General features: G+C 35.0%; 1 pseudogene; it reads right to left on the bottom strand.

Moving 5' to 3' along the window:
* Positions 1-11,785: 11,785 nt before the first annotated feature.
* LOC138378390 (small ribosomal subunit protein uS5 pseudogene) lies at positions 11,786-12,493 on the bottom strand (annotated as a pseudogene).
* Positions 12,494-13,785: the final 1,292 nt, after the last annotated feature.

Raw genomic sequence — 13,785 nt, 5'->3', positions numbered from 1 at the left:
AACATAATAGGCCTGAGGCTGCTATCCTTAAAAAAAAAAAGATTGCTTGTCAGGTTGAGCATTGGCTAGCATCTGGAAAATGGACTGGTAAACAGTTCCCTACACTAACATGAAACTTATTCTAAATAATGAGAGTGATCCATTATATTTAAAGAATTTAAACAGTGTGGTTCACACTGAAAACCTGTTTTCCTTGTGAGAATGTGAAATTTGGTATGTACTAGGCAAAGAGAGTCTTCATATCAGATCTTTAATTAAAATTCCTGGACTGTTAGGCTCAGGTGAGCTTCCTAGGTAGATTACACTTCACACAAGTTGTTATAACTCATTGCTGGAGAAATTAAGTACATCCTTTGTGACTACTTATAGAAGACTCTTGGAAGATTGCACCTGGTTTCATCTGGACATGTACACACACACATACACATACACAAATATATATCCATTATGTATTATTATTTTATTATTAGGCTATATTTTTCTACTAATTGTGATTACTACATCTCATTCCACCCTGTCTCTCTAAGCTTCTATTGAGAGAATTTAATTTTTTTGAAGAAAACTCTTTAGTATTTTCTTTAATGTAAATCTTTTTGTGACTAATATTTTGTTATTGTCTAATAATGTTTCTAAGTAAATTTCAAATTTGAATGATATCATTGCATCTTTGCATATTCTATTACTCTAGTTTGGTAGTTCTTTTAGCACTTTGAATATTTCTTTTATTGTATTGTGTCTTTCAATACCATTATTGACAAATCAACTCTACATCTTATCATTGATATTTTGAAGGCATTTTTTTCCTGAAAATTTTTTCATAAAATCTTTTCTTTCACTTTAAATTGCTTTAGCTATTTATTATAATGCGCCTAAGTACTATTTTTTATATTTATCACATTTGAATTTCAAAAATTGAAAGTTTTGAATTGATAATTTGATAAAATATATTAATAATGTTAGCATTTACCTCTTCAGATATGGCTTCTACTTATTATCTCTCTATTATCTTTCTGGGACTCTAATTTACATATATCCTAGAATGTATCACTGTATCTCCAATTAATTTCTTCTCCCTCACTGCATTTTCATCTTTACCTTCTCTCAGTGCTTTGTTCTGGATATATTCTTCTGAACTATCTTCTAGCTCCTGAGTTTCCTCTTAATGTTTTTAATAGCATTCATTGAGTTATTTTTTGAGCTGTTTCTTTATGATCTTGAAATTTTAGAGGAGTATTGGTCACATATTTTGTAGACTGCCCCACTATTGGAACTTGTTTGATTTTTTCCTCAGAATTAGACTAGGGTTATAGGTTTTTTGAAGAAAAATAATAGAGATAAAGTGCCATTTTCATCATATCATATCAAGGGTGCATACATGACTTTGAACTGTTGACATTGACCTTGATCACATGGCTCAGGTAGTGTTTGTGAGGTTTCTCCAATGTAAAGTTACTCTTCCCCACCCCCCCGCCCCAAACTGTGCTCCTTGGAAGAAAGTTACTATTCTCAGCCCAAACTTACAGAGTTGGGATTTATGTTCCATTTCCTTAAGGATAGAGTATCTACATAAATTATTGGTAATTTTTCTACAAAGATGATTTGTTACTTATCTACCACATGTTTATTTCTTCAGTCCACTTATTTATATCAGTGTAGATTTGTGGAAATTTATTTCGTACTTTGGGTTTAATATAATGCTACTTTATTTAAGTTTTGAAATTATTCCAACTATGGATGTTAGTATAATAGCATTTTTAGTTTTCTCATATTTTCTTTTGACATACTTCCATCATTGCTGTTTTTTTAAAATCATGTACTTATTTTCTGGCATTAAAAGATGCTCTAGGGTCATCTTATATATTCTCTGACTCAATCTTAGAATCAGCAACTTTTAATAAGCCCTTGTCAATTTAATTAGAGAGTAGTATTAGAAACCACAATTTGGGTGTTTGATATCCTCATTTATAAAGGGGTGTATTTGCATCTAGGCCCTCTAAGCTGACAGAGTAAGGCAATGTATATCCACATATTTCTTAATGTACTAATATGTACCTATCTTAATCTATACATGAGTCCATACTGATGTCTCCAACTCTAATCCATAACTACATGTATCATTCTAGTCTCCCACACTTGGTTATCTTTAACCTCCTATTCCAATAGTGAGAAACCTGGCCCCCATTATATACTATCTGTATTTGTGAGAATTCTCCAGAGAAACAGAACCACTAAGATGTATATATATATATGTACACACACAGAGAATGAGAGAGAGACAGATACAGAAGAAGATAGATAGAGATTTATTATGGGAATTGACTGATGTGATTATGAAGGCCAAGTGATCTCATGATTTGCCATCTGCAAGCTGGATAATCAGGAAAGCTAATGATAATCCAAATCTGAAAGGCTGAGAACTAGGGCAGGATGGTTGTGCAAATACTGAAGTCTAGAGGCCCAAGAACCAGAAGTTCTGATGTTGGAGAAGATGGATGTTGTAACTCATGAAGAGAGAGAATCCATCATTTTGTTCAATTTAGCCTCCCAATGGATTGGTTGATCCCTGTCCACATTAGTGAGGGTAGATCTACGTTATTCAGACTAACAATTTAAATACTAATCTCTCCCAGAAACACTCTCACAGACGTACCCATAAATAATGTTTTACTGGCTAGCTGGGAATTCTTAGCCCAGTCAAATTGATACATAAAATTAACCATCATTACTCCATCCTTCTCAATATTGGAGAATAGTTTATGTAGGATGGGCACCAGTTCTTCTTTGTATGTATGGTAAAATTCAGGTGTGAACCCATCTGGACCAGGGCTTTTCTTTTTGGGAAGGTTTTTTATTGCTGTTTCGATTTCAGTTCTTGATATTGGTCTGTTCAGGTACTCTATTTCTTCCTGGTTGAGCCTGGGAAGACTATGTGTTTCTAAAAATTTGTCCATTTCCTCCACATTCTCCAGTTTGTGTGCATAAAGATTTTTGTAGAATTCATAGATGATATCTTGTATCTCTGTAGCATCGGTTGTGATTTCTCCTAGTGCAACCCCTGTGGAAAGCATTATGGAGGTATCTTAAACAGATTCAAGTAGACCTGCCATTTGACCCAGCAATCCCATTACTGGGCATATACCCAAAGGAAAAAAGGTCATTCTGTAACAAAGGCACGTGTACCCAAATGTTTATAGCAGCACAATTCACAATAGCAAAGATGTGGAAACAACCCAAATGCCCATCAATACATGATTGGATTAGTAAACTGTGGTATATGTATACCATGGAATATTACTCAGCTATAAGGAATGATGAAGATACGACATCTCTATGGTTCTCCTGGAGAGAGTTGGAACCCATTATATTAAGTGAAGTATCCCAAGAATGGAAAAACAAGCACCACATGTACTCACCAGAAAATTGGTTTCCCTGATCATCACCTAAATACAAATCTGGGAATGACACCAATTGGACATCAGACTGAGGTGGGGGGTGGGGGAGGGGATGGGGGGTATACCTACACAATGAGTGCATTGCGCACCGTTTTGGGAGTGGTTACACTTGAAGGTGCTGACTCGGGAAAGGGGGGGTGGGGAAAAAAATATGAAACTATTGTTTTTAACTTGCACTGTTCACTTAATAATTTATCATGAATATTTCCCATATTATTTCATATCATTGTACAAGAAATAATGTATACATTATGAGGACATACTGTATCTAACAAGATATACTGTTAGACTCTTTGATTCTGTAAAATTAAATTGAAAAAAAAAAAAAAAATTAACCATCATTAGTCTATCCCTTGTCAATGTGGCACCCATACACATATCCTTAAACTGTACTTAACTTCCAAATAGAAACAATAATGAAATCTTAATTCCACCTAATATGATACACATGTCATGCATGCAACTGAAAACACATTAATCTCTTCCCCAGAAGAAGAGGTAATGTCTTTGAGTGATACTTACCCTTCTCCTGATATGATGTAACTTAAATGCCATGATGTAAAATTAATAACACTTGAATACTGACATAGTAAATACATCATATGTCATATTATAGGGGATAAGAAAGGAAAGAAAACAAAGATCCTTGCTTAATATACAAATATATACTACATAAACATATTCATAACAAATAACAATACTAATGACAATTACAGTTCTTGGTTCTGTAACTGATCATTAGGTCAGAGCTTGTATTTATAACTACCTTTTTCTACTATCTATTCTACATTCCTTTTGCCTCCAGTGAGCACCTCAGACTGGGTTTTTATAGTTTTCCAATGACTTTAATCATAGGGCATGATGATACTAAGAGATACTCTAAGGGGACTCCTACATTTTAGATATATTCTTTCTTACCCACATTGTGGACTAGGAGTCCAATTTCCCCTTAGTAGTTAAAATCAGTTACCCCAGCTGACACTTTAAATTTTCTTTTGGCATATTGACTCAAAGGCACGAAGATCTAAAAGCTGGCCAGGCAGCAAACTTAACTACCAGTTCAATGGAAACTTTGTTGTGTTTCCTGGTATAAGCATTGCTCCCTCTGCAAAAAAGACCCTTAGGCCAACAGAGTAGGAGATCACAAGAACAGGAATCACTAGGAGTAATGGTGAATGGTGCCACTCCCATTTGTACCCCTTGATTTCTGTACCCATGAATACTGGCTATTGGAGAAACCGTACCAAATGTTGAATGCTGATTCAGAGCATATTCAGCCTCCTGGAGAACCCCAGCCCTACAAGGTATTGCCAATGAGGTAGCGCTGTTTCTGAATCTTCAAAAGGCCACTGTATGTTCTATAAAACCAGATGTATCAGGTTAGTGGGGAACTTGAGAAGACCAGTGAATTCCATTAGGATGTGCACATTGCTACACCACTTTTGCTTTGAAATGAGTTCATTGGACATAAGCAGTGTTACATGGAATACCATGATGGAGGTTAAGGCATTCTATAGGTCTACAGTTGGTAGTTTTTATTATTATTATTTGTATAAATTTAAAAGGTACAAGTACAATTTTGTTACATGGATATATTGCCTAGCGGTGAAGCATGAGCTTTTAGTGTATCCATCACCCAAATATTGTACATTGTACCCATTATGTAATTTCTCATCACCAACCCCTCTGCTACCCTCCCACCCTTCTTAATGTCCAATGCCTATCATTCCTCTCTCTGTGTACAAATTATTTAGCTCCCACTTATAAGTGATGAAATGTGGTATTTGACTTTCTGCTTCTGAGTTGTTTCACTTAAGATAGTGTTCTCCAGTTCCATCCATGTTGCTGAAAAAGACATGCTTTCATTCTTTTTTATGGCTGAATAGTATTCCATCTTATATATGTGCTACATTTTCTTTATTCAATCATCAGTTGGTGGATACTTAGGTTGGTTCCAATATCTTTGCTATTGTGAATAGTGCTGTGATATATTTATGGGTTTGGGTATCTTTTTGGTATACACTTATTATAATCAAGGAGACAACTGACTCTGTACATGTTTCTTTAGAATGGTTTTGGAAAAATAAAAAAAAAATACAATGACATTGGTTGTTTGCTCCTAATTTCGCTGGACAAAGTAGTGAAAGAAAAGGAAGAATTTAGAGATACAAATTCTGAGCCCACGCTCCCCATAAATGACTTAAAATTCTGTCTGTCTGTCCATATCTCTAATACATGCATATATGAGAGATAATGGCTGATACTAATATATATAGATATGTGTACATCAGTTTATATATGTCATATATACTATATTTCTAGTAACATAATTATATTTAATATAGTCTATTAAATACTATTATATATTATTAGCATATTATTAGTCATATAATATATATAATATGTGCACTGATATATATATATTAGTATCAGCCACTCTCTCTCTATGTGTGTGTGTGTGTGTGTGTGTATATATATATAAAGAGAGACAGAGACAGAGACAGAGAGTGGCTGAGAGACATTCAGAATGGTTCATTATGGGGATTGGCTTGTGATGGTAACGTAATTCAGCCGGAGCCTGAAGGCCTGAAAACTGGTGTAAGCCCCAGAATCCGAAGGACTGAGAATCAGCTACTCTGATGGCTGAAGGCAGAAGGAGATGGATGTCTCAGTTCAAGGAGAGAGGCAATTCATCCTTCTTCCACTTTTTCAGTCTATTCGGACCCTCATAGAAGGGATGATGCCAGCTTACATTGGTGAGGGCAGATCTTCTTTACTCAGTCTACAAATTCAAATCCTAACCACGTCCAGAAACACCCTCAAAGATATTATCAGAATTAATTTTTACTAGCTCTCTGAGTACCCCTTATCCTAGTCAAGTTGACATATAAATTAAACATCACATCATCAATTTACTTAGTCATTCAATTCAAATATATAAGTGTAATTGTATTAGAATTGTTAAACCATATTCCCATGACAAATAATTTTATCAAGTAGAGTATACTGTTATATTCAAGTTTTTGTTTTGTTTTGTTTTGTTTTGTTTTTAGATAGAGTCTCGATCTGTTGCCCGGGCTAGAGTGCAATGGCATCAGCCTAGCTCACAGCAACCTCAAACTTCTGGGCTCAAGCAATCCTCCTGCCTCAGCCTCCTGAGTAGCTGGAACTGCACATGTGCACCACCAGACGCCTGGCTACACCCAGCTAACTTGTTCTATTTTTAGTTGCCCAGATAATTTTTTTCTATTTTTAGTAGATATGGGGTCTCACTCTTGCTCAGGCTGGTCTTGAACTCCTGCACTTAAGCGATCCTCCCGCCTCAGCCTCCCAGAGTGCTATGATTACAGGTGTGAGCCACCATGCCCAGCCTATATTCAGTTATTTTTTCCCATTAGTCTTACAGATTCCATTCATTTCCAAAATTATTTAGGTCAGTAAAACATCCCCCACCCACTTCAGTGATGGTGTTTCATACATTTGTAATGCAGTTAGACTGTTTTGTTTCATACTGCATTTCATCCTGGGATCCCCTGACTTCCTATATGATGGTTAAAATTTTGAATGCATTAGGGTTAACTCTTTGTGTTGTAAACTTCTATGCAGTTTGACAAGTGAAAATACAATGAATTGTCATATGCTCCCTCACCCCCTATTGACCTATTACTAACATCTTGCATTAAGTTTGAGTGCTCTCTTATAGTGTAATATATATAGAAATATAGATATAGATAGTTATAGATGATATACATGTAGATATAGATATGAATAGACACTAAACAGTGCTGTGTTTTTTGATAGGTAGAAAGCATGGAGACAGGAAGAAAGGGTGAATATAATAAATAGCATCTATTACCACCACTTAGGACATGTGCACATCTTAGGCCTGCACTTTTAGATGATCCTGGGTTAGCAGATATGCCCAGTGGGAAACTTCTTTCAGGGAAAAAAAATAATGATTACTCTTTACTTAAAGTGATGATTTTGACCTTTTCCTTTTGTTTCTTTCATCACAGTAGATCACAAGGTAAGGAAAAATTATGGTATTGACCTGTGCAATTTTCTTTAATGATATGAGGAGGAATGGGGGAACAGAGGGTAGTTGGACAGCTTAGATAATTCACTGGTATACTGATGGGGGCTTCATAGCTAGAGATAACCACGGTAGGGTTTATGGGTTGTACTGAGTTTCCCAAAGAGATACGCTGAAGTCTTAACTCCCTGTATCTGTGAATGTGAATTTAATTGGAAATAGGGTTTTTACAGATGTAATTAGTTAAATTAAGATGTAGCAGTGCTGGATTAGGGTGGTATCTAATCCAATATTACTCATGTTCTTCAAGAAGAGGAGAGGACTAAAACACACAAGGAAGAATGGCATGTGAAGATGGAGGCACAGATCGGAGTGATGTTTCTATAAGCCAAGGAATGCCAAGAATTGCTGGTAACCACCATAATCTAAGAAAAAGGCACAGAGTTTCTTCTGGAGAGCCTCCAGAAGGAACATTCTGTATCAACATTTTTATTTTGGACTTCTGGCCTACAGAACTGTAAGATAATAAATTTCTCTTATTAAAAAAAAAAAAGCAGAAAAAACAAACCAAACAAAACCATCTTGCATTAGTGTGACACATTTATTACAATTGATAAATCAATATATATACATTAGTATTAGCTAAAGTCCATAGTTTATGTTAAGGTTCACTCTTCATGATGTAAATTCTTGGATTTTGACAAATGCATAATGACAAATATCTATTCTTACAGTATCATACAGAATAGTTTCACTGCCCTAAAAATCCCCTGTGCTCTACCTATTCCTCTCTACCTCCCTCAGTCCCCCTGAACTCCTGTAAAACACTGGTATTTTCACTGTCTGTATAGTTTTGCCTTTTCCAGAATGTCAAATAGTAGGAATTATACATCATGTATCCTTTTCAGTTTGACTTCTTTCACTTAACAATATGCATCTAATATTCCTCCATGCTTTTCTTGGTTTGGCAGCTAATTTCTTTTTAATGTTTAACAATATTCCCATGTATGGATGTCACACAGTTGATTTATCTATTTACTTATTGAAGGACATCTTGGTTGCTTTCAAGTTTTGGTGATTATAAATAAAGCTACAAGTGTTAATGTGACTGTTAAGTTTTTCATTTGGGTAAATGCCAAAGAAGACAACTGCTGGATTATATGATAAGATTATGTTTGCTTATGTGAAACTGCCAAACTATCTTCCAAGATGGCACTACCATGTTACACTCTACCATTTTGCATTTCCTCCAATAGTGAATGAGAATTCTTGTTACTTCACATCCATGCTAGCATTTGGTGTCATCGATATTTTGGATTTCAGCCATTCTAGTAGGTGTGTAGTAGCATTTCATTGTAGCTTTCATTTGAAATTCCCTAATGACATATGATGCTGAGCATCTTTTCACATGCTTATTCAACATCTATATATCTTCTTTGGTGGGGTGTCTGTCCATATTTGATGGTCACTTGTAATTGGGTTGTTTTTTTCTCTTATTGTTGAGTTTTAAGAGTTTGATTGTATATTTTGGATACCAGTCTTTTATCTGATAAGTGTTTTTCAATGAGTTTCTCTCAGTTTTTGGCTTGTCTTTTCATTCATTTTACAGTTTCTTTCACAGAGCAGAAGATTTTAATTTTAGTAAACTCCTTATCAACTTTCTCTTTTGTGGATAATGCTTTGGGGCATTAAGAGTACATCCACAAAGCCAAGGTTATCTAAATTTTCTCCTGTGTTATCTCTAGGAGTTTTATAGTTTTGTATTTTACATTTAAGTCTTTGAGCCATGTTGAGTTAATCTTTATGAAAGGTGTAAGGCCTGTGTCATGATTAATTTTTTCGCATGTAGATGGCTAGTTGTTTCAGCACCATTTGTTGAAATGACTGTTCCCCTTCATTGAATTAACTTTGCTCTTTTGTCAAAATTCTGTTGATTAGATTTGTGCGGATCTATTTCTGGACCCTCTACTCTGTTCCACTGAACTATTTTCTATTTTTTTTTTTTTTACCAATACCACACTGTCTTGATTGCTGTAGCTTTATAGTAAGTCTTTTTGTTATTTCAGAATATCACAGGTGTACAAATGTTTAGGTTACGTATATTGCCTTTGCCTCACCTGAGTCAGAGCTTCAAGTGTGTCCATCCCCCAGATGGTGTGCACTGCACCCATTAGATGTGAATATACCCATCCTCTCCTTCCCCTCCCACCTGCCCGACACCTGATGAATGTTACTATTATATGTGCACATAAGTGTTGATCAGTTAATATCAATTTGAGGGTGAGTACATGTGGCACTTGTTTTTCCATTCTTGTGATACTTCACTTAGTAGTACTTCACTTGAAGTCAGGTAAGGTCAGTCCTCCAACTTCATTCTTCTTTTTCAATATTGTATTGTCTATTCTGAATCTCTGACCTTTCCATATAACTTTAGAATTAATTTTTTTAATATGTGCAAAGTAACTAGCTGGTATTTTGATGGATATTGTATGGAACCTATCTATAGATCAATTTGGGAAGAACTGTCATCTTAAAAATATTGAGTTGTCTTATCAATGTGCATGGAATATCACTCCATATATTTAGATCTTTGATTTCTTTCATTAGTGTTTTTAAAAAGTTTTCTCTTATAAATCTTGTACTTATGTTGTTATGCTTATATGTAAATATTTCATTTTTAGGTGCAAATATATGTAGTGTTGTGTTTTTAATTTCAAATTCCAACTATTCATTGGTGGTTTATAAGAAAGCAATTGACTTTTATATATTGAATGTGTATCCTGAAACTATGCTATAATCACCTATTAGTTCCTTTGGGATTTTCTATTTAGACAATCATATCAATTGCAAACAAAGACAATTTAATTTCTTCCCAATCCATATACTGTCAAACTCCTTTTCTGTCTGTTTGTTTTATTGCATTAGCTGGGACTTCCATTGCAGTGTTGTAAAAGAGAGGTAAGATGGTTGTCCTTACCTTATTCCTGATCTTAATAGGAAAGTTTATAGCTTTTCACCTATAAGTATGATGTTAGCTGTAGGGTTTTTGGAGATGATCTTTCTCAAGTTGTGGAAGTTTCCCCTCTATTATTAGTTATTGATAGCTTTTATCATGGATAAATGTAGGATTTTTTTCAAATGCTTTTTCTGCCTCTACTGATATGATCATAAGAATTTTCTTCTTTAGCCTTTTGATGTGAAGGATTACATTCATTGATTTTTGAATATTGAACCAGTCTTACAAATGTGGAATAAATCCCACTTGTGTGTGATATATAATTCATTTTATAAACTGTTTTATTCTAATATTCTAATATTTGTTTACATTTTGTTCAGAACTTTTACATCTTTTCATGAGAGATATGGTCTATAACTTTTCTTTTTCATAATGCCTTTGTTGGCTTTTGGTATTAGAGTAATAATGGCTTTTTAGAATAAGTTAAGAAGGGTTCTCTCTGCTTCTATTTTTCTGGCAAATATTGTAGATCATTGGTGTAACATTTTTTTCCTTTAAAGGTTTGGTAGAATTCACCAGTGAACTCATCTGGGTCTCCTGTTTTCTGTTGTGAAAGGTTATTAATTATTGATTCAATTTAATAGGTATATATCCATTCAGATTGTCCATATTTCTTCATATGAGTTTTGCTAGATTGTGTCTTTCAAATATTGGTCCATTTCATCTTGATCATCAAATTTCTGGACATAGTGTTGTTCATAGTATTCTTTTATCGTCTTTGTAATGTGATAAGTAATGGTGCCCCCCCTTTCTTTTCTGATATTAGTATTCTGGCCTTCTTTCTTTTTTACTTCTTTTCTAATTACTTAACCTGGCTGGAGATTTATCAATTTTACTAATATTTTTTTAAAAATCTTCTGTTTTGTTGTTTTTTTCTCTATTGATTTCCTGTTGTTAATTTCAATAATTTCTGCTCTAATTTTATTATTTCTTGTCTTCTGCTTGCTTTGGGTATAATTTGTTCTCCTTTTTTTTTCCAGTTCCCTAAAGTGGAAACTTAGATCATTGATTCTAGATCTTTCTTCTTTTCTAAAATATGAATTCAGTAATATAAATTTTTATCTAAGTGCTGCTTTCACTGCATCACACAAATTTTGATAAGTTGTATTTTCATTTCTAATTTGTTCAAAGTATTTTTAAATTACTCTTAAGACTTTTTCTTTGAGCCATGTGTTATTTAGAAGTGTATTGTTTAATCTCTGAGTATTTGGGGATTTTCCATCTTTATTTCCTTTTCTTCTTTTTAACAGGCTTAATTCATTTTATTTTCCTTATATGAAAACCCTATGTAGTAGCCACAACTGGAGCCTGGGTCCTCTGCATGAGACTGTGGTATGGGTCTTGATGAGATGGTCAGTGAATTCCTGGTAGGGTGGAGACTTGGTGAATATGGTCTCTTTCTAGAGCTCAGAGGTCAAATAGCTATAGGTCTTAGAGATGGCATCAATGGTGGTCTTGGAAAAGTTGCCTAGGATGACAGTGCAGTCTCTCTCTGAGATGTAGCAGTCATTAATACCAGCCACCAACAGAAGTTTCTTGGGCACAGGGGCCAAGAGAATGCCACTGCCTCTAGGAGCAGGGATAGAGCCCACCAGCACAGAACTGCAGGGGCCTGTCACCTTGCAAGGGACAGGGTAGGGCTTGCTGATCTTATTCCCCCAGTAGTCTCTCTGCATGGGAACAATGGGGACCTTGGCCAGAATGATGGCCCCTTGGATGGCAGTGGCTACTTTCTAAGAGCACTTAATACCTACACTGGCCTTTGTAGTCTCTGATGGTAACAAATGCCTTGAACCTGCTCCACTGACCAGCATGGATCTGTTTTTGAGCTGGCATAATCTTAAAAACCTCATTTTTGAGAGATGACCCCAGAAAACAGTCAATAATCTTGGACTCCTTGATGGGCAGGGAGAAAAAGATAGATCTCCTCAAGATCTTGATCTTCATGTCCTTCACCCAGTGGACCAGCTTGGTGATGGACATCCACTCCTTGTCCTGCACCTTGCTTCTGTGAGCTCCTTGGTCTCAGCATGGCCCCAGATGCCACTGCCAAAGCCACCATGGAAGCTGCCAGGGCTTCCCATTCCAGGAACCCAGGGGCCTCTGGGCCGTCCCACTACATGACATCATCCACCATTTGGTGTTTTCTCTGAGAAGAAGAGCCCCGCCTTTCTTTTTTATCAATTTCTACATTAATTCTACTATGATTTGAAAGCATATTTTGGATGATTTCTATTATGTTAAATTTGTTAAGTTTTGTTTTATGACCCAGAATGTTGTCTATCTTGGTGAATGTTCTAAATGAGCTTAAGATGAATATGTATTCTGCTCCTGTTCAATGAAGTATTCTGTAGATGTTAATTATATCCAGTTGATTGATGGTGGTGTTCTGTTGAACTATGTCATTCCTGATATTCTGCCTTATGCATTTGTCAATTATTATTCTAGGGTTTTTAAAATATCCAGCTATAATAGTGGATTCATCTATATATCTTTTAAGTTCTATCAGTTTTGCCTTATCTATTTTGATCCTCTGTTTTTAGAAATATATGCATTAAGGGTTGTTTTGTATTTTTGAAAAATTTAATATTTTGTCATTATGTAATATCCTTCTTTATCCCTGATAATTTCCCTTGCTATAATGTCTGCTTTGCATGAAATTGAGTCACCCCAATTTTCCTTTTACTTGTGCTAAGCATGACATATCTTTTTCCATCTTTTCTTTTGATCATTATATGTCTTTATATTTTAAGTGGATTTCTTCTAGAAAATGTATATTTGTGTCTCATTTTTTGATCCACTGGGACTGTCTTTGTCTTTTAATTGGTATATTTAGACTATTAATATTTAAAGTGATTATGGATATAGTTAAATTTATATCTACATATATGTTACAGTCTTCTAGTTACTACATTTTTTTTGTCTTCCATCGTTTTTTCTTACTTTCATGGTTTCAATTGAGTACTTTTATGATTACTTTTTTCTATTCTCCTGGGATACCAAGTATACTTATTTTAAAAACTTTTTAATGGCTGCTCTTGTGTTTGCAATATACATTTAAATGGGGGTGATATGAGCAAGATGACCAAATTAGGAGCCTCAAACTGCTTTTTCTCCACAAAGACATTCACTGAACAGTACATTAACCAATTCCCTTTGTGAGAAATCCAGAAACCAGTTAAGAGGCTCCTGCACGCCAATTAAGTGCAACACCAGTTACTTCAAACAGCAAGAAAATGTGTGGCACTCACTCACCATAATCCCTTCAACAGGCACAGCAGGAC

This window comes from Eulemur rufifrons, chromosome 30 (assembly GCF_041146395.1).
Source record: "Eulemur rufifrons isolate Redbay chromosome 30, OSU_ERuf_1, whole genome shotgun sequence".
NCBI classification, from domain to species: Eukaryota; Metazoa; Chordata; class Mammalia; order Primates; family Lemuridae; genus Eulemur; species Eulemur rufifrons.
This window is presented reverse-complemented; position numbering and strand designations above follow the sequence as displayed.